Source organism: Ambystoma mexicanum, chromosome 13 (assembly GCF_040938575.1).
Source record: "Ambystoma mexicanum isolate Mex_15411 chromosome 13, UKY_AmexF1_1, whole genome shotgun sequence".
NCBI lineage: Eukaryota > Metazoa > Chordata > Amphibia > Caudata > Ambystomatidae > Ambystoma > Ambystoma mexicanum.
In genome coordinates this window covers 144710004-144735943 of record NC_090938.1, presented here as the reverse complement: position 1 = coordinate 144735943, position 25940 = coordinate 144710004, and positions in this window count along the sequence as shown.

Sequence of the window (25940 nt, the reverse complement as noted above, 5' to 3'; positions counted from 1 at the left end):
CCCCAAATTTCTTTTCGAAAAAACGAATCGAAAAATATATGCCGTTGCGGGCAAGTGTATATAGGGGGTGCGGGTAGGGAATAGTGTAAAACTAATAGGGTAGAGAGGGTTGGTGGCAGACCCCCTCAAAAATAAAAATGAATTTTCAATGATGAGTTTTTTGGGCTAAAAAAAAAATTAGGAAAAAAACCCACAGAAAAAAGACTGTTGATAATGGAACATGGAAGCCAAAAAAAATATGCAAAACCATAACATCTCTCTGCGGCTCATGAAAGTATGAAATGTACTACAGAGAGAAATGCTTTCAGCGAGACTGCTAGCACACAGGCGTTCAACGCTGTTTAACTCTCACAGTGCCACATTGCCGGTCCATTACAGCAAGGGGAATAAAACCCATGGGCGAAAAAGATAACGTCCAGTGAAGCTTATCCTGTACGGGTAACCATATAATAGATGGGGTTTCTTCTGTTTTTTTTTAAAGGGCTTCCATTTTGGGTTTTAGTTCTTTACTGGGTCATGCGCCAATGAAGAGTCCAGACACTGCTAGGTGCTGGGAAGCCATGTTTGCGTAGAAATGCTGTACTTTGGCTTGGCGTAGAATCTCTTTGCCAAAACCATCTCCTTCCTTGTTAAGAATTCTTTAATTTAGACAGAGTGGCGTATTTTTATCTAATGTAAGCGAATGACAATAGAGTATGCTGTAGCTTAAGCCCTTTATCCCGCTGCATTAAGGATTAGGTCTTGCAGGATGCCACCATTGTCTACCCTAAGCTGAATTATTGACTTTATATTTTGGATTCATGATGAGAGATCCTGATATGCTAAACTGAATTGAGAGTTAATTGCATATTTGCATGTGTTAGGGAAGAGACAATGCCTCAAATCAGCTAGTAGATAATAATAATACGTAAATGTTGGGTTTGAATATGTATTGAGCTTTTCGACAGTAATTATGATATTGTGAATTGATATGTCAATTATAAAATGTATTTATCAGAGGTCTTTGTAATGTGAAATAAAAAACTACAAGTCCCAGAATTCAAAGGGAAAAAATAAAACCCAATGGCCTTCTCATGCAGGGACATGCTAGCTTGAGAACTATATATTTATGTTGAGTGCTGTATATTTATTGTTTTATGAATTACGTTTGAAATAAACATTTGTCTACTCATCTACCTATTTTTCAGTTGGCTTTTTAAAATGTATGGACAGAAATGTACTAGATCACAAGTCGAAAATTAAAACTTCTTCATTCTTGGTTACAGAATGGATAGGAGGCAAGTAGAAAAAAGTGTAGGTAGGTGCACCCGTCACCCAGGGGTGGACTGGGAACTAAAAGAGGCCCTGGAAATAATTACTGGGGACCAAAAGAGGCCCTGGAAATGAAGTTCAAAGTAGCCTCATATGGCACATTTTCAGCAAGCCCAATGCCTATCCTATGAGAAAATTTGGAAACGCCACACAAAAGAGGCCCAGGTTGCAGAGGCCCACCGGGAAATCTCCAGAGGAGCCTATAGGCCAGTCCACCCTCGCCGTCACCCCTGCATGCTGCCCACGCTTTATCCTGTCTTCCTACATGCTCCACATCCCCCACCAACATTCCATAAACCAGCAGGCCAGACAGGGCCTACCCCATCACCCCTCTCACAACGACAGAAGACCGCAGGATGTAAGACACAACCGATATGCAGCAAGTTCTTGCCGGCTTGGCATCTCTCTTTTGGGTAACAAACTCTTTCCACGTGGTGGGCTTCCAGTTACACCCTGTGAAAATAGACATGTAACAATTATAAGGATCTTTGAGGTTTTGGGAGACGGTATACAATGTTTACATCGAATTTTGTATATTGAATGCCCATATATCGAATTTTTTATATTGAAAACTTTTATAGTGAATGCATTTAGGGGTGCGGTAAAGGGTCAAATATTTTTGGGAAACGGTCGGGGTGGGTTTTTGGGGGTTGGAAACAGGGGTTGAAGTGCATTCACTATAAAGGTTTTCAATATAAAATATTCGAGATATGTACATTCAATATACAAAATTTCGATATCAAGACATTGAACCTCGGGAGACACGCTCGTATTGCACCAGCCGAAAGGACAGTAAAAGGATTTGTGCCACTGTAGGCAACGTGCAGGGGTCAAGTGTAAAAAAAAGAAAGTGTGGGGACTCATTAACATACCAATTGAATGTGGCTGCCCTGGTAATTAGCATATCACCGTGCCCTTTGATAAAAGTTGGGGGAGCTCCGTCCACCCGCGTGTGCCCTCGACTAAGCCCGGGCAATGTGCCATTTTGCCCCAATTGCCACTTGGCACGGGGACATCCCTGGGGACTTGCATGGGCAATTTGATTTCTCCCTCAAGCTGGCATCCTACGGTCTGCCTAGTCTTGTCTTGACCTAGCACCAGATCTAGCTAGAAGCATTCACAGGGAGCTACTTGTATAATGCATTATTGAAAGTTGCCCACAAACAGTCGGATAAAGGACATTTCTCTTTCAAATTGATTTACAGGAGATCCATTAAAGTAAAGCAAAATAGCCTTGACTTGCTAAAAGAGCAGATGCCTTCCGGGACCTACGCGTCTACTTTGCTCCTCAATATAGGTCTCCTCACTGTCAAATTTCTGTGTCCGATCTTTAACTCGGACCCATAATCCCCTGATAAATTTGAAATGCACACTACATCCCTGAATCACTGACACTCGTGAGAAAATAAAAAAGTTCCAACAGCTCTCTATACAATTCTGTATAGGCAAGGGCGCGGTCGGCCGTTTCACTTGCCAGTGTCCTTGCAACCGGAATTGATTTTTAACAACACACCTTTTTCCCATATGTTTACACAAATGTCACATCTCTCATCACCTTTGCTGCTGTTGAGGTACAGTCTTTCTCGAGCAGCTGTGAAGGTAATTGGAAAACCTTTCCATCTCAGACACCGACACTTTTTCTCTGGAAACCACTTATTTGGTTTAGTTGGCATGTAATACCACCAATGCCACCAAATCAAAATGTTGAGGTGGTGCAACCCAAGAGTCGCTGTTGTAAGCAGAAAACGACTTACATTTAAGCTACTTGTTGAGCGCTCGCTGTTGCGATCTGTTATGATCTGTAGGTCACAGGTTTGAATCCTCGGACGGCCAGCTCAGCCTTTATCCTTCTGAGGTTGATAAAGGAGTACCAACTTCGGTTGGGTGATAATTGTACGTAAATATGTTCTATGTACAGACTTTTGGAGAAAGCACTATAAATAAATAATATTGAATTGTCATTATTGGGTATAAAACTCGGAATGTCCTTCCACAGGACAGCCATGGTCCAAACCTGATTGTAGCGCTGGAGTACGACCTATGTGGCAAAACGTACTGTGGCTCTAATTCACCATCTACACGCTAAAGCTATTTGTGGTGCTAAAGTACTCCCTATGATCGAAAACTAATTTTGGTGCCAAAGTTCGGTCTATGAGCCAAAATTAACTGGCCTCTGGTGTGCTGGAGGAAAGAGTTGGAAAAGGAGATAGCATTTTGGCTACAAACTTGCATTAAATAAGGATAGAAAGCCTAACTCTCCCTATTCTAATAGAGTGTTCCCTACCCAACTAAGGAAACTCGGGTGATTGTCATCAGGATGATTGTCCAGCACAAAATAACCGTCCTCTGTCCCACATTCTGCTCTGCTCTAGCCCTACCACTAAAACATAACCAACTAAAGTGATCCTGGAGGATGGCTCCCTACTCCTGATTCGTTATCAATCACAGTTTTTAACCCAAAAGCATAAGTTCAAAGTGGACAAGGAGAATGACTCCCTTCTCCTTATAGCACCAGGCTTCAGAAATGTTGACAATTACAGATAACCAAATAATAATGGGTTCTGTCCAGGCTTAACCCGTTTGTCTGATGAACTAGAGTCTGATTTACCAACCACGAGAATGGCTCCCTTCTCCTGGTATCATGAGCACTTTACAAAGTTCTTGTGGCTTTTCTGGAGAGGACCTGCAACTCCTTCAAAGCTCTCCTCCAAGTGTTTGAATTGCAAACTGTAGCATCACTAGAGCCAGGCAGATTGCCCCCAGGCTGTCCACACTTGTCTAAGTTCTCTCTTGGTCAGTCTTGCTTTTCTGGCAATTACTGAGATGAGAGTGATTACTCCCAATGCACTCTTCCTTGTAAACACTGACGAGGGAGATCACTCCGATGCACTCTTCAGGGTCTGTAGCTTTAGGGTGGCTAATGTGATGAGGGAGATTACGCCCGACGCACTCTTCAGGGTCAGTAGCTTTAGGGTGGCTACTGTGATGAGGGAGATTATTCCCGAATGGCGCTCTTCAGGGTCAGTAGCTTTAGGGTGGCTTCTGTGACAAGGGAGATCCCTCTTGATGCACTCTTCAGGATCAATAGCTTTATGGTGGCTACTGTGACGAGGGAGATTACTCCTGATGCAATCTTCAGGGTCAGTAGCTTTAGGGTGGCTACTGTGACAGGGGTGATTACTCTGGATGCACTCTTTAATCCTCCCCAAACCACTACCGGTTCTACCGTGGCCCCTGTTACCTTCTTCTTGGAGTAACCTCATCGTTGGGTCTTCCTGGGGTCTTGGATTCGGCTGCTCCGCTTGGCCACTCCTTCTTTTCTGTTCTCCACTCCCCACGACTCCGCACTGGTCCTGCAGGGTACTTGGTATTTCGGTTCTGGTGCAGTTGTTGGACCGAATGGTCCACCTCAGCGATGTCACACGACTGACGACCTTCGTCCAGCTGCTGGTTGCCTCGACACTCCTGCCTTCTCAGGAGCGCCCCTCCAACTTTGACAAGGTGTCCTCACCATGGGCGACCGACCTCTGCAGCATGTATCTCTACCCCTGGGGTTTCCAGCATCCATGCTGGCTTCTCTCTTTTCGTGGTCCTTTCTCTCTCTTTATATTTTGAAGCTGGTCCCTCCCCAGCAGACTGTGAAAGTCTTTTTCTGATTTCCATGGGGTAATCTTAATTTCTCCTCGGGGCCTTCTCTTCTCAGTACTGTCTGGCTTTGACATAGGAGTGATGCCGATTACTCCTTTGTAATCTGCCTCACTCCTTCGATCTTCTTCTTCACAGTACTTGAGGAAAAGGTATACACATCGCATTGTCTTTTCCCGGTCGTATTTTGGGCAGTCTCTAAATGAGTGCAGGAAGGAGTTTTAAAATACTTGAACGTACTACTCTCAGGTTGGGCAACTGGTGTTTGTGGAGATCAGAAGGCCTCAAGGGCAAACGGGTTAGGGAGTTCCATCATAGAACAGGAGTCAACATTCCCATGAGGGAAATCCCTCCCTGTGAGGACCCCCTCTTTTTACCACCCATAGGGGACTATCGGGTATCTACATCCCCTCCCTAGTCTCAAAGGGAAGAGCTCACCCATGGGGAAAAGTGACCTGGTCCCATGATTCATCAAAGGCTGCAAAGCATCATCTGTGAGCCAAAACTAATGGTGGCAATAAGGCACAACCTATGAGCTAATAATATGTATTGCCCTACAGAGTCAGCTTTGAAACAAAACTAATTGCATCACAAACTCACCACATATGTACTGAAACTAGTTGGTAGTAAAGCACCATTCATGGGCCAAAACTAATTCTGGCTTAAATCATTATGCGTAAGGCAAAAGTCACTGTGATACTAATGCCCCACTTTTATAAGTGCTGCATTAACATCACAATCGCATTTGGCTCATTAAAAATGCAAAATAAATAAATAAAATATAAGCTAATTGTAACTAATAGTAGCACCTATGAGCCAAAACTAAAGGCCTTATTCACAGAAGCAGTTTATAATGGCCCAATCCCATAGGAAAAGGGTCTGTGAAACAGTCCCTACGTCCGGTACTAAAGTTCTACGACTTTTTGTGCTAAAGCACTGTACTTAAGCCAAAATCATGTTCCCTTACACTGAGCCAACACTAACTGCATAAGCAAAAAATATTTGCACCCTAGCACACCACATCCCATCTCCACGCCCTCCTCTGTTTTTTTCCATTTGATTTCTTTAATGCCCTCGGATTGCACTTTTGAAAACATGGGGTAAAATCATGCAATTTATAAACATGCATTCGTTGAAAGCTCAACTCAATTTCACAAGAAGACGCGCAGCCTCCAGACCTGACGTTCCCTCCAGCAAATCCCCATAGCCAAGTTGTCCAAGACATTGGCGAGCCAGCGCCCAGTGAGTTGGTACAGTCCAGCCTATAGGGAACTCTGAAGATTTCCTGGTGGCCCTCTGCACCCTGGTCCTCTTTTCTGTGGTATTTCCAAATGTTCCCATAGGAAAAGGGTTGGGCTTGCTGAAGAAGTGTAATATGGGGCCACTTTGAACATGATTTCCGGGGCCTCTTTTGCTTCCCAGTCCACCCCTGCCTACAGCTGCAAATAAACATGGCCAGCAGTGAAGTACAGAATGTTCCCGGTGGAGGATTTCTGGCGGGAACACGATTTTAGCACTGAATGTTTACAGAGTTAGACTTAAAGCAGGGGGTGTAAGGACGGCCGAGCCTTTGCTTGAGTGTCTTAATTAAGTAAGTAAGTACTAAGTAGTCACTTCCGTAAAAGGGAGGGTTGCAGGGCCGTGTTGCAGCAGTGTAGTCTTAGCTGCTAACGCTGTGCATGGATCGGCACCGCTGCCCTTGCAGCGCTTGGAAAGCTTTCTTATAAAGCACTAGCCGAGGGTGACCAGATTTAAAAAGTAAAAAAACCGGGACAGGGCAACTAACATAAAAGTAGGACTAACTCTTGAATGTGCCTGTGAAGGCACTATACTTCAGTAGCGTTTGGAAGAGAAAGGGGTTTAAGTGTTACGTTCAAATAAACACATGTTAAAATTAATTTATCACAAACGAACACTATCTTAAGGTGTAAAATGCAGCTTTTCTTCTATGTGTGGTTGTGCATTCCTGCCTGCCAGTGCCAGGTATGAAGGCCTACTACAAAAACCAGGACCACTGCAGTTTCCAATGGGAACATAATCTTGAGAAAGGGGGACAAAGCACCAAATTCCAGGACAGTCAGCAAAACCGGGACGTCTGGTCACCCTTTACTGCCCGTGACAATAGTGGTGAGTAGACCTTGGCAGAGCCGGGGAATTTATGGGTGAGGCCGAGCCTGCGGGTCTGGCCTGGCTCTCAGGCCCAAGCACGAGCTGAGCTTGGGAATGTCTGCTCGAAACAGGGAGAGGGGCCTGTGTTGGGGGTTGGTGGGGGCAGAGGCATCTAATGCACACATTCAGATGTTCTTTGTAGATAGTGCTGCACCTTTTTTGGGTGTAAGTGATGAGATGCATGGATTGGTGCGTGGGAGTCAGTGAGAGATAGGTGGGTTGTGAGAGAGGGGAGGCAGTGTTTGATGGATGTATACAAGGATTGGGGAGCCAGCGAGTGAAGATAGGATGGATTGGCGAATAAGAGTGGGCGTTAGATGGGTGTCTTTGTGAATGCGTTATAGAGTAGAGGAATGGATGAACGGCTGGCAGGGGAGAGGATGTGTGTTGGATGAGTGAGTGGGAAAGTAAAAGGGAAGGATGGAGTGACGGATGAGTGTTTGAGGTCTGAGTACATGCATTGGTGAGTGGGTGATGATTGGATAGATTGGTTAAAGAGGGTGGCTCTTGGTTGGATGACTTTGTTAGGTGGCGGGTGAAAGAGAGCGAGGGGTGGATGAAGATGGTGAGAGCATTTTAGAGGGTGAATTGATGGGGGAATGGATGGATTGGTGAGATTGAGAAGGTGGGGATGGATGGATGCTTGAGAGTGAGCAAGACGTTGAGCATTAAAAAGAAGGATTAGTGAGTGAGAGTGGGTGATCAGTTGACAGTTGGATGGATGAGTGAGTGAGAAAGAAAGTAGGTGTGAGCAGTGAATGGTTGGCTTGGTCATTGAGAGAATGAGAGACTGTGAGTGTTGGATGGATGGATGGATGAATTGGTGAGACAGCGAGTGGGCGAGTGCTGGATGCATATATGGCTATATTGTTGGATTGTGAGTGTTTTTCCATGGGTGCAAAATTCCAAGTTGAAAGTTACTAGCCACTCATGAGTCACTCGTCCTCATGCGTGTACAAAGGGCAGTGAATAGAACAGTTCTCCGCAGCCACACACATTTTTACCACCCAGATAACATGTCTAACTACTAGTGCAAATTGGAGGTTTAATGCTGTGTTGGATGGATTGATAGATAAGATAGTGGGTGAGGGAGTGAGTGGTGATGCATGAATGGATTGGTGAAAGTGTGAGTAGAATGGTGAGTGTTGGATGATTAGCTGCGGGTGAGTGAGAGGTGGTTAGTTTTAATGCTGAGTGAGCAGGAGTGGGAAGGTGAGGGATGGATGGGTTGGTAGGTGAGAGTGAGTGTTGGATGAATGGATGGATTTATGAGTGAGTGGGTGAGTGATAGATGCCTTGGTGAGGGAAAGTGAGTGAGAGGGTGAGTACTTGCTTAAACTAGGGCTTCAGTATATGTACACGTGAAGGAGGCCGAGGTAAGGTCGACTGTCGCTGGCCCATGTGGTATTGATCAACCACTGTTGAACGGTAAGAAAACAGCTGTGATGCTGGTCTCCAATTAATGAGTTGGTCTCCTATGATCTGATATGATATGTTATTTATAAAGCGCTTAATCCCCAAAGGTTTCTAAGCGTGGACCCGGGGATCAAACCTGGGTTGCTCCGTGTCGTCTTGTTTCCAAGGTGAGCACGTTGCCCCTGAGATATCCTTCCGAGACAAATGACAAGGAGGGGAACACTGATCCCAGCCCACCTCTCTGAAATCAAGGCCCAAACAAGACCCAGAACAGCAGATTTAATCTGTTTTTTTTTTTTTGAATAGAGAGAAGGCGTATCAGGCTGGTTTCAAATGTCTAACAGGCCTCGTGTGGCTCGGAGGTCCTTTGAAAGGACACTGTGTTTCTCGGCTGGAGGGAGCACAGTAGCGCTGCTGTCTTCATTGGCAGTGTTTTGTGGCAAGCCGCTCAACAAAACACTTGATACCCAACCCATCCACCCTGATTTTCTCGCACAAACTCCCCCAGCACAAGAATGACATTTATGTTTTTTTTACTTCTTTTAAAAGTCACCCTTTTTTAATGTGTTTGTGTATCTTGCATGAGAAGAAAATACGTTGTCCATGTTACCCTTTTCCGCACAGCTGCAAATAGTTATACCTGTGAACTTGGACTGTGTGACAAAACCCATCCACCCAAACCCCACACCTAGGTAACAAGATGCTCACGACAAAAATGTGGGGCGGCCAACAACATAAAAGAAGGACCAACCCACTCACCCCCCCTCCTTAACCAGACCCCCATCCCAAAGTGGTATTTAGTGTGAAAACTTGAGCATCTGAACTATAACACACGAATAAAAAAAAAAAGGCACGTAAATAACAAAGGCGCTGTTGCTTTGTTTGACATTACATGCCTTGCTAGTAAGTAGCTTGTCAGCCTATCTCTGTGGCACAAGCAGTTAATGCATACAGCGGCTACCTGGAAGGTTGGAGGTTGGAGCCTATCCTCAGATGATAACATTCTGAAAATCTATTAATGTGTGCTTGAAAACTGGGACTGTCACCCTCCCTTTCCCCAAAACCAGGACAGTATTTTTAAATAAAAAAAAACTCTCCGGACAAGGGGGCGGAGGGCCCAATTCCGGGAGAGTCGCGGCAAAACCTGGAAGTTTGGTCACCCTACCCACACCCCTTATTTTATTCTAAGTTTAGGTCACACAGCGTTTCTTGTGATGTCTCCCTGGCTCACACACGGCCTCAGTACAAATGGGACCCTTCCGCCCACAGGTTTCAATGGCAGATATGATTTCGTATTTGTATTTGTTTTATATAGCACCTTAATCCAAGGCGCTTTACAATGAACAACAAAAATACATTAAACATGGAACAGTTGAAGCAATAACGGTAAACATGAGTCAAACCAGAAAATCAGCATGTAGAACAATTTGCATTTGAGAAAGAAGAGGAGAGGAGGGGGGTGTAGAAGGCAGGAGAGGGAGAGAGAGTAGTGAGTAAAGTGAGCAGTAGGAAGAAGGGAGATTTAGAAGAGAAGGGGAAAGATAAAGAGAACACAGGTTGATTTTACCTTTCAGTTAATGGCGGGGCAGTTTTCAACATATTTGGGATGAAAGATATCATATTAGGCTCAAGAGCTTCCTGTTTGGGTCCTAGAAATACACTTGTTTACATCTCTTTTCTAGAATCCTGCAGTGTCTTTTGATGGCTCAGCCATGACACAGCCCTAATTATTATAGGCTGAGCCAGCAGAGTTACAGGCCAATCGTTAGGCCCTCATTAAGAGTAAAAGTGCTGATAATGACAATTACCAGACCGGCCAACTACAACTTTTCCAGGTAGGGGTGTCGCATTTACCTCCAGCTTAGAACAGGAGGTTAATCTGCCCCCTGCCGGCAAGAAATGCCTGTATTACTGGCACGGTAATACTGTTGCCGGTAACTGCTGCAAAATCCCCCCATGGAGTCGATTCAAATGGGGATTTACCATGAATACCGGCAGACAAGTGCCAGTAACAGTATTTCCGTGTGCCGGTATTACCGCCGGGATACCAGCAAACCTGTAATGAGGCCCCTAGTTTTTAAGACAAGGGCTCTGAGAGTCTACATGGATTGGGAGTGGGCGACAGGACATGATCGCACACAGGTGCCATCACTGAGAACCTCATTACTGCAATTCCCAACAGGATTCTGGTAAAACAGGGGGAAGGCCTACGCCAAAGAGTGGGTGTTTGGAGGCAAGGAGACAGTGTGGAAGCGAGTGCAGAGAGTGAACGGGAGAGTGGGTGTAGGAAGCAAGAAAGGGAAGGGAAAGCATTGGAGACTTGAGAGACTAGGGAAGGCTGAACGATCATGAAGGCGGAAGGAAGACTTGTCAGGAAGACGTTGGCATTTTAGGAAGGACAAGAAAAGGAGGGGGAAGAGAAGGAAAGGTGACATCGCAGGAGGTTGGAGGAGGGAGGGGGAGAAAGAAGGAGGGACATCAGAAAGATGAAGAGGTTGGTGTCTTCGGAAGGAGAGAGATGGAGGAAGGAATAATAATTTGTTTCGGAGGAAGGAGGTGGATAGAGGGAGGAGAAAAACAAACAGAATCAGAGAGAGGGTGGGGGAAGAGGAGGTTAAGAAAGTAGAAGTGGGAAGGAGAGAGAGCAGTCCCAAAGATAGAGCAAGCACTGGCCAAATGGAACAAAGCCTTTCTATGCTGCTGAGGGGGTAGCTGTGAAACCAGTGGAGCTGAATCTCAGGTACATCCATTGCACATGCACGAGAGCTTTGTGGACTTTGGCCCAGAGATTGGTAGGGCCCAAAATCTTAAGAACACAAGTAAGAGAAAGAGTGAGCGAGCCTGAAGGAGGCCAGCTTTGGGCCATGGTCTGTTCAATTCACAGATAGTTTGTTTTAATACGTTCAATGTTTAGACAGGCTACAATGCCCATGTTGGTATTTTGATGTGCTCTTGTGTTATTTAGCCGAATTTGTACACTCCTCTTTCACAATGCTGTTGTCGTTTAACAAATTATCTGTAAATAATTCACGACAAATGTATTCAATTTTCTATAAAAGAAATATTTAAACGTTAATACCTAGTCTTCATGATTTCATGAATTTAATATTGTAGCAAACTCAATGTACTTTTCTGATCTTTTGGTCGCTTTGGAGGCCAGCTGAGTACCACGTTCTTGATTATGGTGGGACTGGCATGCCCACCAAGGAAACTCAGCCAAAACTCGGGCAGGAGTGCCCACCTTAGCCAGACATGCTCCTTCGGAAACTCAATCCAGGAGGAGTCACCTGAACCAGAACCACACATAGGAGACCAAAGTCAGCCCGGACTGCAGAGGGAGAAAAGCTGTGCTGCTGCGCTAGGAAAGAGAGTGAAGTTGAAACTCATCCACACTAAACTGAGTAGTGGAAGGAAACCTACTATTGCAGTTCACCAAAGTTCCAACTTGGCTTTCAGGTAAGTATTCTGTTTCTGGTACCCTTGGCACATTTAAAAATGTTTTGCACTTCAATTCCACCCGATGCGACCCTCGAGGTCCGCAATGCTCCCTCTCCAGCTTCCCATTCCAGTCCCACCTCCCGCACCCTCCCCCCTCCCCTATTGGCCCACCCCTCCTTATCCTGGAGCTGTCCTGGGCAGCCCTCTGCCCGGCAGCCCCTGCTGCTAAGGGCCCTGAGGCAAAGGGAGGCTCTTACATTGGCGGTTCCAAGATGTGTCTGCAGGTGTTGGCAGGGGAACCCAGTGGCCAGCTGTCACCCAGCAGCTACAATCAAGGTAGGAGTGGTCAGGGTGAGGGATAGAGCATCCACTCTACCCTGGAGCCCCTACCACTTAGCAAACTAACCCACATTGTGATAGTATTGTGACTACTGGCCTGCACCCACCCAAGAGAATTGTTCAGATTATCTTGATTCATATCTAGTCGGCTCCACACTGTGATGGTACTGTTAATGTTAGCCTGCACCACACTGGTATAGCATTGTGGTTACTAGACTGCATCGTTCCCCGGACAACTGTTCAATTGCCTCCATCTGTGTTAAGTCAATGGTGAAACCTACTGCATTGCATTGTGAAACCTAGGCCTCTCTCCCACTATACAGGATTCTCAAATCTAGGGCTAGCCTCCATCTTGGTTTAGTATATGCATTGCATTGCATTGCGAAACCTAGGCATCTCTCCCACTATACAGGATTCTCAAATCTAGGGATAGCATCCATCTTGGTCTAGTATATGCTGTAACCTACGCCATTGTGAAACCAAGGCCTCAATGGTAATGAACTTTCAAATGTATGCCTGTTTCTTCTTTTGCATTGCACAAAGATTACCCCCACCCAAACAGTCTTGAAGCTTACGGTACGTATATCTCACACCACCAGTGTGGACACAGGCCACAGGCATGGCCAAGCATCTATGCACGATAGAATGCTGCTGTGGCTAAGCACATCCGGTCTAGCATCACATATAGCTGTCCAGACTGAAACACCTGACGTACCTCAACAGCAACTACCATCCGTAAGGAACTCGGTACAGCTGGCCGCACATCGACTCTCCCAACAATAGCTATCAATCGCAAACCTTCAACAGCGCCCACCCACATGCCTGACCTCTCTTCAGGCTGCTTAGACTAGCGTTGCCAGCCACCCAAGTCCTACACCGGCAACATGCACACATGCCTCTCCTAAGCTAAACTCCTTAGAATTTCCCACCACATCGACTACGGTCACCGAGGGCGTTCCAACCAGATAAAAGTGCATTGAGGCCACACAAATGGGGAAAGAGCGCTATATAAATAACCAAATACAATACAATACAATGCAATACAAAGTCTACACAATGCCTGCGCCACCAGCCCTCGGGGTCTGCAGGAGCCAAAGCAGGGCAGTACCAAAGCAACGACAAAAAGTGAATGCCTCAGGATGTGGCTCCTTAGTTTCCAAAGCATTGGTCCTGATCCCCTGATAGATTGAGGGCCCTGCTATGTGTGTAAGGTAGATGGCCATGGCACCTCTTTGGCCGCCACTGGGCCACTTTAGTAATGGGTTGCACAGTCCAGCCCTTTCACTCACTCCTTCTTGTGCTTCCGTTACACTTTCCACTGAAAGAGACCCACGTGGTGATGATAGCGAGTATAAGGGCTCACCACTAGGGTGCTCCAAAACCAGCTGTGAACACAGGGTTCTGCTGGCCATGGAGTGCTCGGAGGGAAGTTCTCTGGGCGAGATGCCCACCCCTAGGCTGGATGAGAATAGTAACAGAGTGAGCAAGTTTTATTTTATATCTGACATCAGAACTAAATTACCTGTATGAGGCTGCAGAGATGAAGTGTCCGCAATGTGTGAGCTTGGGTGGAATGGGGACTGGGTGCTCGATCTCCCACTCTGCTGGGAGATCCAGCAAAGTGGTGCAAAACATGGCTCAATGAGGCACCCTGACATATATAAACATAAAAGAGTAAGGGGGACATAGGGGAACCCTAGGGTACTCCACATGTCTTGTAGCTATATGATTATGGATCTACAGAATGAGAAAGAAACAGACCAGGCCGGCTATGAAAGCAACACATGACCAATACATCAATCGTGGCCAGCACTGCATGATATTGTGGGGTCACTTTTCAAAGGCTATTGATAAGTCTCGTGACGTCAGCACATCACAGTGTCGCCTTCCTTATGGCAACACATACTCTTTATTTCAGGTCATTAAGTTATGAAGCTTTTATGCTGCACCAATCCCTACCTTGAGGGTATCACAGTAACTTTCCAGAGAAAATGGCCTATTGTGCCCCCAGATAGGGTAGGCAGACCACAATCCTTAATTTACGACCTCTCTTCACTGTCAGACCCCCACCTTCTCCACTCCCTTTGGACCATGATCTCCTTTTTTTGCCCACCAGAACCCAACCCCAGGAGCCCCTTCTCCAGTGCTGCTTGTGCCCGCTCCCATAGATTTGCCAATGCTCTGCACGAGTTCCCGATTTCCCACCAAAGCATCTGCAACAGCCACAGTTCTTGGCCGCCTGCCATGCAGAAACAGGTGCCCGCTCTTTCATCCCTCCAGGAGCCAGCCAACCTTCTGAGACCCAGCCTCGAGGCCCAGCGCTGGCACAGATGCATACTAAACCGTCCGCACTGTGCCAATCTTGAACCGGCAAAGCCTTTACACATTATCAGCACTTCCAGGTCTTAATGAATGAAAACAATGACTAGATTTGTGTGACAATTGGGAACCAAAAAGCACCCACCCTGAGCTATGCAAACTTCTGCCCGCCCGCTAGTCTTTCCAGTTCGTCTACCTAGCCATGCCCCCATTGTCTTAGTAATTGTAATTGGTTATTTATAACGCGCTTAATACCCAGAGGTTTCTAAGCGCGGACCCAGGGATCGAATCTGTGTTGCTCTGCATCGTCTTGCTTCCTAGACGAGCATGCACCTGAGCTATCTTGCCCAGCATGCAGCAGCCTGTGCATCCATTCATGCCCACTAAATTCCAAGCTTCCACATAGCCATTCGTCTTTAAGTGCTCATACCTTTCCCATCACTAAGCGCTATGTCATGTGACTATTGAATTTCTTACCTACCAAAAAAAAATAAAATGAATGGCATTCCCCAACCTAAATCCTCTGTCAATCCCCAAGCCACCACACCTGGTCCACCACTACAGTATCCAGTCACCTACCCGCCCATTGAGGATTCTATCAGTCATTCCATCATGCCAATCCAACTATCTACCCAGACACCTACCTGATTATTACCCAGTGTTCCAGTTAAAGCCCACTGACGCCTGCTACACCATACCAATAACAGTGCCAAGGAGATGTGTTTACACTAGCACAGCTGTCCAATCTCCACATAACCCAATCAAACCTTGCCACTGGTGGGGCCATCATTCACCCACTCCCCACGCCCATCCCACCACTAATTTCTCACCCAACTGATCTGTTCCACATCCGATCCCATCACCCATTCCCAAAACAATTCGAACAAGCCTTCTCAACTCCAACCCATACAAATTATTTCAGTTCGCGGCCCAAACTGATCACCAATTTCCCTTCCGAACCGAAGAACCTATTCAAACAAATCACTCCGAGAAACAATACACACATCATTCCAGATTTCCATTCCCAACCCAACCGAATGACCTGTTTAGACTGCCAAGCCTAACCAATGATCCATTCCACGTAGTCATTCCCTAAACAATTACTACTTTCAATTTCCTTATCCTGACTCAATTCATTCTCCTGTTCCAACTATCCATTTCTGACACAAATTACCCAGTAATACTACCTATCACCAAGACGAAGACCCATTACGAGTAGTCATTCCTTAACCCCTTCAAACATCCATTACATTTACATATTGTACTAATCATCCCTGCTTACGGGAGTACAGGACAGGTATCAGCCCACCAGCCCGAGACTAGGTAGGCCCGAGATCAGGGCCGTTATGGGCCCTGTACACCCACTAAGCCAGGGTGATTTCTATTCGCACACCGGATTTCGTCCGTGGTGCGAAATGTATTTATTTATTTATTTTTTAAACGGAAGATGTGCTCTGCACGTATTGTGTGATCACAATCTCTGGTAAAAAAAAGATTAAAAAAACAAGATCCCCGCCGCCATAGCAAATAGAAAATGGAGATAGTCCCTTTGCTATTTCTATTGCAGCAGCTGTCACAGGCAGTAAGGAGCACCGGTACCGGAGCACAAAGCTCCGGTCCAGCAGGTAAGTCGGGAGGGAGGAGTGAGGAAGGGTGCAGGGCTCTATGGCCTCCCCACATTCAAGATGGCAGCACCCAGCGAAGGGGCTTGGGTGACTGGAAAACACGGGCGGTACACTGCGTGTTCTCGCCCTGCGTTTCCAGCCACCTGATTGGCTGAGCGCTCTTTCCCTGGTGCAAATCTGTAATCGCCCATTTCCCACTCTATTCCAATTACTCATTCTAAATCAAGGGTCTGCATCCTTTAACTCTCCAGATGTTTTGGATCACGACTCCCATCAGCCCTAACCAGGAATGTCAATGGTGAGCATCATTCGGAGAATTATCAATTCTAACTACCCATCATCAACCCAAAACGTATCAACCATGTAAAGTACCTGGTGGCAAATCACACATGTTGTACAACTGTCATCCTTTCTAAAGAACATGACTGCCCATTATAACTCTGGATTAGCAATCCATTCTCCTATTCAAACTCCCATCTCCAACCTCATCAAACCACATATTCCAATGATCCATTTCCTACCCAATCATGGCCAGGATTCCCTACCCACACAGGTGTCCTTTAAGAGCAGTGACTACATACCTGTATGCACATCAACCCAATATCAATACTAGAATCCAGCACTCTAGTCACGTGTGGTGTCTCTCACCAGGTCTAATTTGTGTTAAATTTATCCAGTGTGAACAACTTTTGAGGGCGCTTCCTAAAGCCAAAGGAGCGTGAGCTCTCCCCCATCTGTATTCTGCCTGCCCTACATGACAGCAGCAGTGTTAACCCCCTTAGAGCCGCACCCAGTCAATGCTAAGACACTGCTGCGGTGTGAGATTCCTCTTAGCATGCCTACTCAGTCGCTCTAGTGTGACCTGCCTCCTATTAGGCCCAGTCAGTGCCCCAGCAGTGTACCCTGCCTGCCATACACAACAGCAGCAGTGTCTGTGTATTTTAAGTTGCAGCGCCTCAGTACTATGGAAACCGAGCAGAGTGAACTCCATTTTAGGACCAGTGCTTGAGGCGGTTTGGTCATTGCTAAATCGCAGCAGATTGAACTGCTTTCTAAAACGCTTGGTCTCTGCTAAATTCCAGTACAGTGAGATTTGTTCTGGGCAATGCTGCAGTGCCTCACAAAGCGAGGAAAGGTAACTGCTGTTACGATCAGCAGGCCCGGAGAGGGGTAGCCCAACCTCTCCCCCTCTCTGCTCCTCTCCTCCCCCCAAGTCGAAGAGACACACAGTCTGTACAACACAATGCTGAGGAAGGGTGAGGTGTGAGCAATCACCTCACCCTTCCTTCATGCAGCAAGGTGCTAAGCACCTAAGGAAACCAACAGGCAGGCAGGGATCTGGTTCAAAGACCTGCCGCCCCAGGGGGCCAGATAGTCGGCTATCAGGCCGGGAGCTGAAACATAACAGCCCCCACTACTATACATATCAAAGACCCAGCAGCATGCTCTGAGAAAGCACAATCAGTTTGTGGACCCTGAACGGGGACCCAAACACACAGGAGGTGCACTGTTTACTCAGTGCCTTCCAAACCTTTGCTTCTTTACCACAAAACCCTCCCACCCTACAAATAAGGGAGAAGAACAAAGGAAAAGTATTACAGGGCACTGTACGGTGCCCACAACAAGTCGTGGGACATGAGAAGGTGGGTACGCACCAGAGGGGGTAACCCCAAGACCCGGTGCCCAAAAGTATTGTTATCATCTATGATATGTGATTATTGTTATTTGCATAACCATATCTGTACAATAAAACCTACAGCCTTTTATTGCCAACACTTGACAATGTGTGAGACAAATTATTGTGGGTGAGGGTATGGGATCGGCAATTTATAAATATGCATGCATATGGGTTCAGCAGTTATGAACCCTTGGTACTTGCTAAATCCTAGCAGGGGGGTCTTCTTCTAAAATGCATGTACTCTGCTAAATCCCAGCAGCGTGGTTTTCTTCTGAAACACTTGGTCTCTGCAAAGTCCCAGCAGAGTGAGCTTTGTTTCAATCCCTTGATCTCTACTGATTCCCAGCAGAGTGGTCTTCTTCTAAAACACTTGGTCTCTGCGAAGTCTCATCAGAGTGAGCTTCGTTATAAATGCTTAGACTCGGCTAAGTCTGATATGATATGTAAACTTGGGGGCTTTGTAGGGCTTCTTTCCATCGGCCCGCTGTAATGGGCATCCATTATCATCCTTTTTAGAATGTCTTGTCCAGTTAAAGATTTCCTAATTTGCTTTTTGTCAAACATCTTCAATACCATGGGGATTGAAAAAAAATAAAAAACTAGATTAGGACTAAAACATCCAAGTGCATGTATTCTGAAATACATGACTGGAGATTGTCCAGTTGATGAGAAAGTACACAAAAGAATAACCTAGAGGCCAAATATTGACTAAGCGCACCATAGATTGTGCAAATTACAGGCGTTATTGATTACACTGGGATGCGGCCTGCAGAAAGCTGCTCTGTATGTTTATGGTCCGGTAAAACAGACTGTGTTCTATTGGGATGAGGCGCCGTTATCAGATGACGTACACCCTAGGATATCGGGAAGCTTGGGGAGTTACTAGCATGACCAGCATTACACGCAACTGCATGTTATCAATCGCTGGAGCATAGCTTCTACTACTAGGCTGTCAGCAATTGGGCCGACCAGCGGGAAGCCTTGGTAGTCAGAGAACTCAGCGTCAATGCCCACCGGCCCTGAAGATAGAGCTACCACGCTCTACTCCTCTTTTAAGGAGAGGTGTTCAGAAGGCTGGGATTATCAGTGTAGGGCGGTCCCCGGAAGAGACGTCCCCGGAGAGGCATGGGGTTGAAGGAGATACCATACCCAAATATAAAACCAGTGCGCAAACAAGGGCGGCCCTTTTGTTCACACAATGCCAAGTCTAGAATTTTCTCAACCACCCATCCCTGATTGTTAACCTCAATGCAGACATATTGTATTAACGATTGCTCCTTTGTCTTATGTGCTGCAGGTCCGACGCAGCAAAGTTATATGGTGCATTCAATAGAAAGCATGGACAATGCCGCTCAGGAGCACAGGACATCAGGCGGCCCCAGAACTTTAGGGTGGACATTGAGGGCCTCAATTCCTTCCAGACCAAAAATATTGAGTGGCTAAGTAAGAAATATTGTGAAAAGTAAAGATTAAAGTAAAACCAAGTGAAGTACGTGTGAGTATGGAAGGGTTAGGGAGAAGTAGATCATCAAGACCCCCCATTGTGTAGAAGAAAAGTTTCTTCCTTACTAAGGGATGTATCTAGGATGCGAGAGTTGTGTAGAATCCTAAAGCTGGGATGTTTTGTTACGGATTACCTGTAAATGAACCCCTGCCAAAATAAAACACCCGCCACCTTCTTTGTCCCACCCCACACACCTATTGGTCTGCATTTATTTGGCAAACAGATGGGGCGGGGGCATTATAGTGATGATCAAGAACCATATATTGTATAATGTCTTCTTTATTCAAAGTTGTAACTATGACACAGCTACAGGACAATCTCCCTCCTTGGATCCCAGTCTCCAACTCCCCCCTCTTCATTCCATTCTCCCTCGCCGCTCACCATTGGAGTGGGCACTGTGGGTTGCAGGAAAAAAGGTAATATGGTGGTTAAGTGTACCTAAAGTCTGTGCCAGAAGGGTTGTGTGTGGGCTGTCGCTGCTATGCTGCTGGGCACTAAAAAGGGGGCCAGCACTTGCAGAGCGCTTTAACTTGACCTCAGTGTTCTAGTTGCCTCTGCAACATTCGTTTCTACAGCGAAGGAATTATGGACCGCATTGCAGAGCATAACTAAAACTGATCGCAAGACTTTGAGTGGGTTATGAAATATGAAGACCCATACTACATCCATTTTAACCTTGTGCATGTGAAACACCTTGTCACCCAACATATTGTGCATCTGCCCCAGACTCACTTCGGCCCAGCCAGGAACCTCCTTTCACCGCCATCTTCCTACTGGTTCTAGCCACCAGTTCTATGTGTTTTGAATGACTTTAATTTGAGAGTCAGCATTTTGTGTATGCACTTTTGGGCGACCTGAATTGACCCGGGTTTCTTTTGTCCTCTCCTATTCAATAGTCTACACACACCGCAGCATCCTGCTTGTTTCAGACAATCCTCATGGAGGGTTCAGGAGTAGGGCAGTATTCCGGATTTGGAGTGAAATCTAAGGATGCTCAACTCGGCGTTCACTTCACAACCTGCTAGGTTATTGTGATTGGTGTGAAAGGCACTATCACCCAAAGGCATCTAAGAGCCTTGTGCTAAGTTGAAGAGCACCGAGTTTGGAATACCACATGAATTCGTCACAACACTTTGGATTCCCTTTGAGTGGCATGGTGGTGAGGGGGGCTTGAAAGGGGAAGCTGCATTGCCCCTTTCCGAATTGACATAATCTGGCAAATGACATGGGTTTGGGCACCAGAAGCTCTAAGTGTTTGCAAAAAGGACATTTAGAACAAAATCCATTCAAGAAACTCATGGTACATTTGGATCTGTAAACAGCACAGAGCGATATAAACTTTACATAGTGTAAGGGGTCTGCAGTAAGACTCGGGCACAGTGGCATGTTGAGTTTTTGTTATACATTTTCATTGTTAAAGTAATAGGATGGGTTGGGAAAATCCTTATACATTCCTATCTCTATGAGGGGTTTCTCTCTCTCAAAAAAAACTAAGGAATGTCTGTGTCAGGATGCTAAATAACAAAAACGTCTTGTGGGCACCATTCTAAACAGACCTTTACACTCTATATTAAATACAAAGAGAAATGGGAACTTGCTTATGCAATACAAGTATAGCTGGTTCTTGTAGTACAAAACACAATAGTCTTCTAACAACTAGCGGCTCACCAGCTCATACCAGTTCCTCTTACCCTGTTTTTATATAATCCCCAACCTCATATGTACATTTCGACTCCTGTTTTTGTGTAACTACTATTGCCTGTATATTATTATCTGTATATTATTATCTGTAACAATGTAACTTGAAGTTTCACATATCCTGTACTCCTGAGCCCTGTTACCCTCGGGTTTGGTGCGCATTATGAATGAATAAAACAAACAAACAAACAAACAATGTTCTAAGGTGCGTAAAAATAAACAGAAAACAAATGTTCCATCAGGAAAATGGGGTTCCCTTCCCCTAGATTCTTTCCAGCACACTTGATAATTGTTACTCACAAATTCTCTTGAATTCTTTTGGGGTATGTGATGAATCCGATGGTGTCATCACTCCTTTCCCAGAGGTGACCTCTCCTCACGTGGTCTGGGGACAGCAGCCACCACCTGATCCTAACCCTGGTGGGGCGGCTCTATGAGGGAGGATCACATGGGGGGAGACAACATCATGGTGCCATCAGATGAGACATGGTATCCCCCCATCTTCTTTTGAGGATAGTCCCTCCCCGCCTAAAGCCTTAAAGGCTTACTGTAACAACCCCCCTCATCCACTGAAAGAAAATACCTTCCCAGCATCTACCTGTAAGTCATCTACAACTGAATTACCCTTAGAGAACAATTACCTAGTCTTTCATGACTTCACGTATAAGAATTCAAGCATGGACTTCCATTCCCATATCCCCCAAAGAACTGTGAAGAGGAAGATGAATGGAAGAATGCACATCAAGGAAATCGAGTAACACGAGCAAATACCAGTGCCCGAGAGATTTAAACCAGTGGAATAACTGACAAGGGCAGAGAGTTGCTGGAGAGAGAACGCTACCTCTTTCGGAACGAGCCAAGATAATGTAAGGCTGGAGAGGAAGCTGTGGAGCAGACTGGCTCAAGGAGAAAAAGGTGACATGCTGCGGGAACACCAGGAGCCAACCAAGGGCTTGCTGGTGTTCGCAGGTGTTTGGAAGCAGTCTTCATTTGACCAGGGCTTGAAGTCATGAAGCAGGAGAGCATAGCAGAGACTGCAGGAACGCCGGAAGCTTACAGAGAGCTTACGGCTGTTTGCAGGTGTTTGGAAGCAGCCTTTGCCATACTCAAGCCTGAAGACACGAGGCAGAAGCGCCCAGCAGGTACAGCGGGATGCTGATAACAAAAATAAGTGGGCACCACTACACTTTTAGAAAGTCAATATATAAGTATTAGGCACTCAAAAAAAATTGAGTCAAAAAATAGACAAAAGTTCGAATGGATGCTTACAGGAGCTGGCTGTAATAAGTCTGGAGACACCCTTACTCATGAACTCAAGAACCAAAAGAGGCTAGATAAAAAATCTAGTCACACAGCCGCTCTCCGTGCCAACCCTACACGGGTGATGTAGTTTAAACATAGATTCAAATGATAGAAATGTAAGTTCTTTTCTTCTAATGCATAAGTTCAATAAAAAAACACTGAATTCCAAGTAGTAGTGGGAGTAATATATTTATCAAAAACATGAATTCAAAAAGTGAAAAAAAGAAAGAAAAGTCACTAATTGTGTCTTAGTGAGGATTCGGCTGCCACTTCTCGTATTTTAAATGGACTTCATATACCAATGCATTTCGGAGCATATAGCTCCTTCATCAGGGTGAGTCTAATCTAATAACATAAAATAAAAATATAACGCATAACATCAGAAATAACACAATATGTTATCATGAATCACAAAAGTGAAAGAAGGTAAAAAATTAGAAATCACATACCAAAGAACAGATGAGGGTTCAGGTCAGGTTGGAATATGTAATAAAAAATAAAAAATAAAGAGTCAATGGGTGAAAGTAGCGTAAGGAATATGACCATGTAAATAGAGGGAAAATAATGTAAATGGACTCACGAGAAGTGTTTGGCCACGTAGAAACAAGAATCTACAATCTAAAGCAGATGTGTGGTCTGCTGCCGGTAACAGCAGCGTGCAGAATGCAGCCAAATCGATAAAGCTGTAAGAAGCAAAAGTGTGTTTTAAGAGGAGTTAAGGAAGCGCAGTGGCGCTGTGATTAAAAAGGACCGTCTTCAATGGTTACCTGGAAGACAATCAGGGTCTGTGCCGGTTAGAGAAACGCCGTTCTGCATCGCTGTAGGCAAGCGTTTCTAATGGTAACGCTGCTATAAATACCCACGTGATCGCATCGCATCGGGAGAGCAGCGCGATGCGGCACGTACAATTAGGAGACTACATAAGAGATATGTAGGCATATATGGAGCTAAAGATACAATTATCAACACTCTGGTGAATTAAAGAGAAAAAGTGGATAAAAGAAAAATGAAAATTGTATGTGCAAAAATATATTAGACATAGAAAAAATACTATAGAAAATAGACACCAGGGATAGTAATAGAAAGAACGAACATATAACTACACAGGCACCAAAAATTGCAGCCCATGTAAAAGTAAGGGATAGTAAACATGCATCCCAGCCGTGGTAGGTGGCACCGAAGGTGTCACCTTGGGTCCCAGACATGCGTCCGGGAAAGGCTGCCTTGATGCATGGGCATGATATATGCAATTAGTGTGGCAATTTAGAAGATTAGCAGATGCTAAAGTAACGACTCAGATGATCTAGAACACTATATGGATATTATCAATATCTAAGGATACTGGCATAGGTAACATTGGTCCTGGCATTATGTTGAGGACCACATTAAATGTCTATTAACAGTCAAACCATTGCGTGTAACATGCAAAATCATCAATGATAAATGCAAAAAACATTATGTAATGTCACATGGAATCAACATAGATACATCCAATTCAAAGATAACAATGATAATTGATTTCTTCATTTAGGCCATTGGGATACAAGCTCCCCAGTCTATCAATCCAATATGTCTCTCTTTGGTTAAGCCGAAGGCCCAGATCCTCATGTGGATTGACTTTGTTTAACACTTCAAGAATCAGAAATCTGATTTGAGTCAAATTGTGGCGTTTCTCGCTCCAATGGCGAGCCACTGCTGAGTTGGAATTAGAGTTACGTATGCAAGAGCGATGTTCGTTCCAACGCACTTTAGCTGCTCTCGTGGATTGGCCAACATAATATTTCCCACAGGGACACTTTATTCCATAAATGATATTCTCGCTATCACAAGTGCCAAATGTCTTCAGCAAAATCTTATTGCCTGTGCTGGGATGGTATATGGTATTGCCTTTGATGACTAGGTTGCAATTAGTACAATGAAGACAAGGGTATGTCCCCGTGCGTTGAGTACTAGGTTCTTTCAAGGGAGGTCTTGTGCGTACTAGTTCATCGCGTAAATTCTTGCTTCTTTGATAGGCAAATACCGGTAATTGAACAAACAATTTCTGTACTCTAACATCATTCTTAAAGATGTTCCAATGTTTCTTAATGGAATTCTTTATCTTGTTGCTCTGAATGGAGAATCTTGAGACATATACCGGTGTTTGTAGCTCCCTTTTGGGTTTAGTGGTGCCGGTTAGCAGTGTGTCGCGATCAAATGTTTGTACCCTTTGGGACGCTGAGTTCAGTTCTTCCTCTGTATAGCCACGTGCTAGAAATTTGTTTTTCATAGCTAGCTGTTGAGCTAAGCATTCTGCAGGATCACTCACTATTTTTTTTACTCGTAAGAGTTGACTGTATGGTAAATTCTTCAGAAGGCTAGGTTGATGAAAACTGAGACGGTGTAAAAGATTGTTGCGATCGGTGGTCTTGCGGAACAAAGTGGTGTTGTAGCCAGTATCTTTCTTGACAATGCAAACATCAAGGAATGTGATATGTTCTCTAGATATCTCGCTCGTGAATTGAATGCGTGGATCGATGCTGTTGAGATATTCAAAAAAGACCATGAACATATCGTGAGTGCCTGTCCAAATTCCAAATATATCATCGATATAGCGTGACCATAGGTAGATGTACTGATTCCACTCTTGCTTTTTTAGTACATGCTCGGATTCAAATTTGTGCATGAAACAATTAGCATATGATGGTGCCATAGTGGCACCCATCGATGTCCCTGAAGTCTCTAAAAAGAACTTATTGCGATATTGAAAATATGAGTTCTCTGCAATAAATTGAAGAAGAGTCAGAATAAATTCTTTCTGGGCACGGATTGGTGGTCATTCAAGTAAGAGCCATTCAACAGATTCAATGCCTAGATCATGGTGAATACATGTGTATAAGCTCTTAACATCGATTGTGAACATAAAATGCTCTTGATTGAATATTGTGTCATTGAGCTTCTGTAAGAAGTGCGACGTATCTCTGATGTAAGTGGAGGTTTTTTGTATCAGCGGTTGGAGGAAAAAGTCAATATAAACTCCAAGCGGTTGGTTAATGCTGTCCATACCAGCGACAATAGGTCTTCCTGGTGGTTTGACTTGATCTTTGTGGATTTTGGGTAATGTGTAAAAGTTCAGAATCCTGGGATGGGTGTTATTGAGAAATTTGCGAGTATGTTCATTTATCCAATCTAGTTCAAGCGCTTTATCAAGCAGGGTTTCCAAGTTTTGTTTAATAGACACAGTGGGGTCGTGGTCCAAGGGTGCGTAGACAGTACGATCTTGTAATTGTCTCATGCATTCAGCATCATAATATGTGGTGTTCATGATCACCAATGCTCCTCCTTTATCTGCTGGACGGATAGTTATCTCTTTGTCACAATATAGGTCCCGAATTGATTTCATTTCGTGTGGTTTCATGTTCTTGTGTGGTGGGATTTTGTAACTGATCCGTTCAAGATCCTTGGTAACCATTTTCTGAAAGATGTCTATCGATGGAACCGAGATTGGTGGTATAAA